This window comes from Aplidium turbinatum, chromosome 15 (assembly GCF_918807975.1).
Source record: "Aplidium turbinatum chromosome 15, kaAplTurb1.1, whole genome shotgun sequence".
NCBI classification, from domain to species: Eukaryota; Metazoa; Chordata; class Ascidiacea; order Aplousobranchia; family Polyclinidae; genus Aplidium; species Aplidium turbinatum.
The window spans coordinates 1,352,562-1,358,961 of record NC_137486.1 but is presented as its reverse complement, the minus strand read 5'-3'; the positions used below and the strand labels follow the sequence as shown (position 1 = coordinate 1,358,961).

The window sequence follows — 6,400 nt, the reverse complement described above, 5'->3', positions numbered from 1 at the left end:
GATGGCGGTAGCTATTTGAGGCTTATCTTCTGCAAGAAACAGGGTCTGGATGTTACGTGGCTGTCACAAGTAATACTCGTCTTCCTCTCAACAGGTCCGAGTTTTTGAGAAATGACAGCAACAAAACTGTGTCATATCAACTGGTTCAACAAGCTGTGATAACTTCAGTCAATCAAAACTTGTTTACCATTGTTGTAACATCGTTAGATACAGCTCTTAGCAATCAAACAATGGACAGATTTCCCCGTGTGATCACGAAGAGGACAAGTTAGAACTCGCCGTTAGTTGATTCTTCGATGGAATGTTTTTAATGTTTGGTCTTCGGCTTGAAGTTGATGATACTGTAGTACGGTACTCCTTTTTGGTTGAATTAACTTGTTCTTTTCTTCTAACCGCTTCTTTCTTTCAAGGAAACACTCGGGCACCAATGCAGGGGTTTACGTTTTTATTAGATTTGTAAATGTTTATTAGCCCCTGAAGACAGCAGATACGCTGCCGGCGAACAAAGCTTCGATGGCACAGAGGTAACACAATGAGTCTCAAAGAATTGTTTTTATTCGTGAGTTCGAATTGCAGGATTTATAACACCAATTTTTTGAACTAGCGTTTTTCAGAATGAATAGAGTTTTAAATTTGAAAAGTAAGAATTACCGTAATTATTATACTATACTATATGTAAAACTTGTTTATGCGGAGGTATATAAAGCACTTTCAAAATAAAAAAGCAAGCTACTGTATTACGTAATTTACAATTGGAAAATTACAACAATATGTTTGCGATTGTAGAACAGCGACGGTGAAATCACGTTAAAATCTCGTCATGGAGGTGAATTGCGGATATTAAACGGTTGTTAACTTGTTATTTCACAGCAACTTGAAACTGAAGCTATTTCTTTAAGTTATTGTTGATGAAATCACACGAATTTACCTTATAATGCAACGTTTTGCTACAACAGAGAAAATTGAACTATCAATCGCTATAGAACAGGATCACTGTTGAAAGCTGCGATTGTGTTGTTGTGCAGAAAACGATTTGTCCATTATTTGTTTACAACAACTGAGTTTTTTTAAGAAACACAAATAAAATGGGAGAATTACATTTTGAAGGAAGTTAAAAGACAATGGAAAATTATCACTGGTCCCTACGGCGTGACCCAAACAGTTGCGGCACCCACTAAAATTGAAGTTAGATTCATCAACTGCAATGTTTAACAGATGTAGACGAACCAAACCTTGCAAGCCTCGGTTCTCTTCTCCTTCTGCAGAATACTATTTCAACGCACCGTTCATGATTTCTTACACTAAAAACATAAGTACATTCGGCTTTAAAACTATGCGACATTTCTTTTATTTGTGGAATAATGAGTGCAAAATAAATGAGAATGAAGTATTAATATGTTTCAGTGTTGTACAAGTTTATTAACTGAAAACTTTTCAAATGCAGCAAATGCGTGACCCATCAGAATTATTGATTCATTTGCACATCACACAGCTCAGATGAACTACGCCATTGAATCAGATCATCATGGTCATATACTATTACAACATTGAACTAAATCTTAAATCATGGTTACAACATGTGTACCAGTGATGTCACACACTTGTTGTCATGCAACACAAATTAGTTGATAAATTTCCAAACCAACGCTTACACCATGTATTGCGTGTAAACAATAAAAAATATTAGTTTCAGTCTGCATGAAGTTAATTTGTAAATCAATACACAAATCCAATCACCAGATTTGCTAAATCGGTGAATAATCAATTGTTGATGCATTGGCTATTATTCATTCTTGGCATAACCGTTCTGAAAAAAATTACACCTTCTAATTTGAGGAAAAATTACGTTTCGCTAAAATCCGAAATTAAAAATTCAACTAATTTTTGTTGGACATAATTCACTTTTGGAAACCTTCATCTAATCTGAAACTTCAAGACAACCCTACTTACATTTCACGATGCTGAAAAAATCCACAAGATCGAAAAATTGGCCACTGTCCGTAGTTAAAAACGTCTGTAGGAAAAAAAAGAGTCAAAGGTTATGTAACTAGGTACCCCACGGACCACTTAACCAACTATACATTCAAGCTTGTAGCCTACCAGACCATTTATGCCGGTTGTTCGTACAGGACGGGATCTAGCATGCACACATACAACATGTAGATACTGATCTGCACATTCAATATCCCTGTTGTATAACACGGTACGCTACACAGCGCTACGTGTGTGTGTCTGCTTCACAGGGTTCAAAACAATCGTTTCGTCGATGTCTCAACAAGGTGGACAATGTTTAACAGATACGAACCAAACCTTGCAAGCCTCGGTTCTCTTCTCCTTCTGCAGAATACTATTTCAACGCACCGTTCATGATTTCTTACACTAAAAACATAAGTACATTCGGCTTTAAAACTATGCGACATTTCTTTTATTTGTGGAATAATGAGTGCAAAATAAATGAGAATGAAGTATTAATATGTTTCAGTGTTGTACAAGTTTATTAACTGAAAACTTTTCAAATGCAGCAAATGCGTGACCCATCAGAATTATTGATTCATTTGCACATCACACAGCTCAGATGAACTACGCCATTGAATCAGATCATCATGGTCATATACTATTACAACATTGAACTAAATCTTAAATCATGGTTACAACATGTGTACCAGTGATGTCACACACTTGTTGTCATGCAACACAAATTAGTTGATAAATTTCCAAACCAACGCTTACACCATGTATTGCGTGTAAACAATAAAAAATATTAGTTTCAGTCTGCATGAAGTTGATTTGTAAATCAATACACAAATCCAATCACCAGATTTGCTAAATCGGTGAATAATCAATTGTTGATGCATTGGCTATTATTCATTCTTGGCATAACCGTTCTGAAAAAAATTACACCTTCTAATTTGAGGAAAAACTACGTTTCGCTAAAATCCGAAATTAAAAATTAAACTAATTTTTGTTGGACATAATTCACTTTTGGAAACCTTCATCTAATCTGAAACTTCAAGACAACCCTACTTACATTTCACGATGCTGAAGAAATCCACAAGATCGAAAAATTGGCCACTGTCCGTAGTTAAAAACGTCTGTAGGAAAAAAAAGAGTCAAAGGTTATGTAACTAGGTACCCCACGGACCACTTAACCAACTATACATTCAAGCTTGTAGCCTACCAGACCATTTATGCCGGTTGTTCGTACAGGACGGGATCTAGCATGCACACATACAACATGTAGATACTGATCTGCACATTCAATATCCCTGTTGTATAACACGGTACGCTACACAGCGCTACGTGTGTGTGTCTGCTTCACAGGGTTCAAAACAATCGTTTCGTCGATGCCTCAACAAGGTGGGCAATGTTTAACAGATGTAGACGAACCAAACCTTGCAAGCCTCGGTTATCTCTTCTCCTTCTGCAGAATATTATTTCAACGCATCGTTGAAGAAATCACAAGATTGTTACCTGCAGACAGATTAACGAGAATACAATTGTCACATGTCTTATGCATCCAACAAGCTGAAAGTCAAACAGGATTGTTGCATCAGGATTCGAGTGTCTATTTCTCAACAAAAATATCAGACAGGAATTGTCTCATCACATAAGCAACACCAGTGCAAAATACTAAAATGTCACCAGGATACTTACATGTTACATGTAGTGTGCACTGTGCAATTGCAATGGTTCATTCGTCTGGTTACCTACAAACCAAAACAAAAACTACTAAAACTTATCGAAGGCTTTGTCAGTACAAGAACAAAGATTAAAAACCAAACCGACCCCATATGTTACTACTGTATTCACTGAACTGAATCGGAGGATTTCAATATTTTTCGTAGATTCCTAAATGCACAGAAGTGTGCCACACGAACAGATGGTTTTATTAAGCTTACCAATGTTGTCAAAGTGATATAAATATAGAACGGTATAGATCAAGCTTCACTTTCACAAAAATGTAAATATCTCAAAAATGTGATATACTAGAAAAAAGTAAAGACATTTTTAAAATCAGCGTCATAAATACGTTTAAGGACACATAAAACCATCTCTGATTAAAATTTGTCGTTGACTACTGCTATTAGTTTAGTATTAGTTTCCAAAACCTGAACTATTGACATCAAAGTCTTCAGAATGTTTAAACTGTGAGTCTTGGTTCCACGTCCTGAAAAAATATAAGCACAAATCAGTACAACGGTCAAGCCACGTTTTATCGTAAAAGCATCTTCCAAATATTGCTTACCCATCTACAACTTATTATAATATGACGTTGAACAAAAAGGATGCAAATAACTCGGCCTCTAAAATGGGTCTGCTACTATTCGGCGAGTTTTTGAAATTTTTGAAAGGAAATTATCGGGTACTGTAGCCTAGTTATCCCTACCAGCGAAATTGCCGTTTTTACATCGTTTTAACGTCGCTAAACGTTGAAATCGTGCAGAAGGGAATAAAAATAAAATGTTTGAACTATTAAATCAAAATTCGTCATGTCAGTACAGTTGTTTTTATTTCTGACCATCATATCAAAAACAATACACGTCAACATAGCAAAGGTAGAAGCGACAAAACGCGAACGTTAAACGTGCTTGAATTCGTCATGTCAGTTGAGTTGTTTTTATATCTGATCATGATATCAAAAACAATACGCGTCAACATAGCAAAGGTGTAGAAAAAGGCAGAAGTGACAAAACGTGAACGTTAAAACGTGCTTGTGATCGAAGTAAGTTATTGAGTTAAAACTTTGGCGCGGTCGCAACACCTACAGAAAAATTTAAGATATGAAGGGAAAGTAAAACAAAGAAAATGTTACAAAAAAAAAGAAAAATAAATCATGTTTATGTCTATAAGTTAGTACTTTTGAAGTTAAAATGATTAGTTTGGATCAACAAATGTGTGGCCTACAGCTTAGATTGAAAGGAAATTATCGGGTACCGTAGCCTAGTTATCCCTACCAGCAAAATTGCCGTTTTTACATCGTTTTAACGTCGCTACGTGTTGAAATCGTGTAGAAAAGAGAACTTTGCTGACTAGAATACGTTGAAACTGAGAAACATTCATAGAAGCACTGCGATTTGTTTTAAGAACCCATTTAGCATAACATTTCATTTGTACATTGATTCAACGTCTGAATACATTATCTTAAAAATGCAACGTATCGTAGGGCTTCTGTGAATGTTCTGTGAACATTTGTTGATCCAAACTAATCATTTTAACTTCAAAAGTACTAACTTATAGACATAAACATGATTTATTTTTATTTTTTTTGTGACATTTTCTTTGTTTTACTTTCCCTTCATACCTTAAATTTTTCTGAAGGTGTTGGGACCGCGCCAAAGTTCTTTTAACTCAATAACTTACTTCGGTCACAAGCACGTTTTAACGTTCGCGTTTTGTCGCTTCTACCTCTGCTATGATGACGTGTATTGTTTTTGATATGATGGTCAAAAATATAAATAACTGAACTGACATGACGAAATTTAATCTAATAGTTCAAACATTTTATTTTTATTCCTTTCTGTACGATTATAACGTTTAGCGACGTTAAAACGATGTAAAAACGCCAATTGTAATTTGCTACGGTACTTGATAATTTGCTTTTAAAATTTCAAAAACTCGCCGAATAGGGCACTCGCCGAAACGGGCCATTCTGCTCTAAACTGTGCTAAAGTATAAACCTGATTAATCGCTTTTGCGTTCACTCAGGTAAGAACGCCAGCAAGGCTCTGAAAAATATTTACAGTTGAATTTAGCTCATAAAGTTTTTTAAAGTCGACACTTTTGTTACTTTTGTGATACTTTTATCAGGAAATACTTCTTGTCGGCATGTGAGATACTGCCTAGTTTGTAAAAAAGATTGCGAATTGAAATGAGAAAAAGATTTTACGTAATGTACGAACACGACTGAAGAAAAAGCTTTAAACAGCAACGGAATGGAAGTGTTGACTCGTAGAAGGCGGCGACCAAACATGATCTACTGGCGTGGAGCCTATTTCATAACTTATCGATGAATGAATTAATGGCGGTAGACTAGAACAGTGATCTTTAACCTTTTTGCCTGTGGTACAACTTTTTTCAATTTTAAATAACTTCGTATGCCTCACAAATAGCAATGTTTAATCAGTGACGATCGGTGAGGGAAAGCAAGGAAAGCAGTGCTTACCTGAGCGAAAACTACGCAAAATATAATGACTGAATTTTAGGTTTAACTTCTTATTATCTTTATCACGTCTATTTTAACTTGAAAATTACTGTATTCGTGACTAGAATTACTCGTAACGCTTGTGAGTAGTCTAAGTCCTCACCAAACCGCATGTCTTGCCTATAAATGCCAATTAACGCAAACGCTTCTGTCAGAAACAATCACTGAGGCTCCAGGTAAGCAACTATCAAACTTGCT

The 6,400-nt window shown here is 35.6% G+C and overlaps 1 long non-coding RNA gene across 7 annotated transcripts in view; it reads right to left on the bottom strand.

The window, feature by feature from the left end:
• Positions 1–537: 537 nt before the first annotated feature.
• LOC145784504 (uncharacterized) overlaps positions 538–6,400 on the bottom strand; it is a 31,697-nt gene continuing 25,834 nt past the window's right edge. Inside the window, exons 5-10 of one of the 7 annotated variants that reach the window (XR_014291013.1) lie at positions 4,110–4,168; positions 3,655–3,707; positions 3,393–3,471; positions 3,029–3,092; positions 1,951–2,379; positions 538–1,301 (exon numbers count right to left, since the gene is read on the bottom strand). This is a non-coding gene — a long non-coding RNA (uncharacterized LOC145784504). Of the gene's footprint in view, positions 1,302–1,950; positions 2,380–2,813; positions 2,886–3,028; positions 3,093–3,392; positions 3,472–3,654; positions 3,708–4,109; positions 5,258–6,400 lie in introns of those variants that run through there. The other 6 variants (XR_014291010.1, XR_014291014.1, XR_014291009.1 and 3 more) reach the window with 6 other exon arrangements.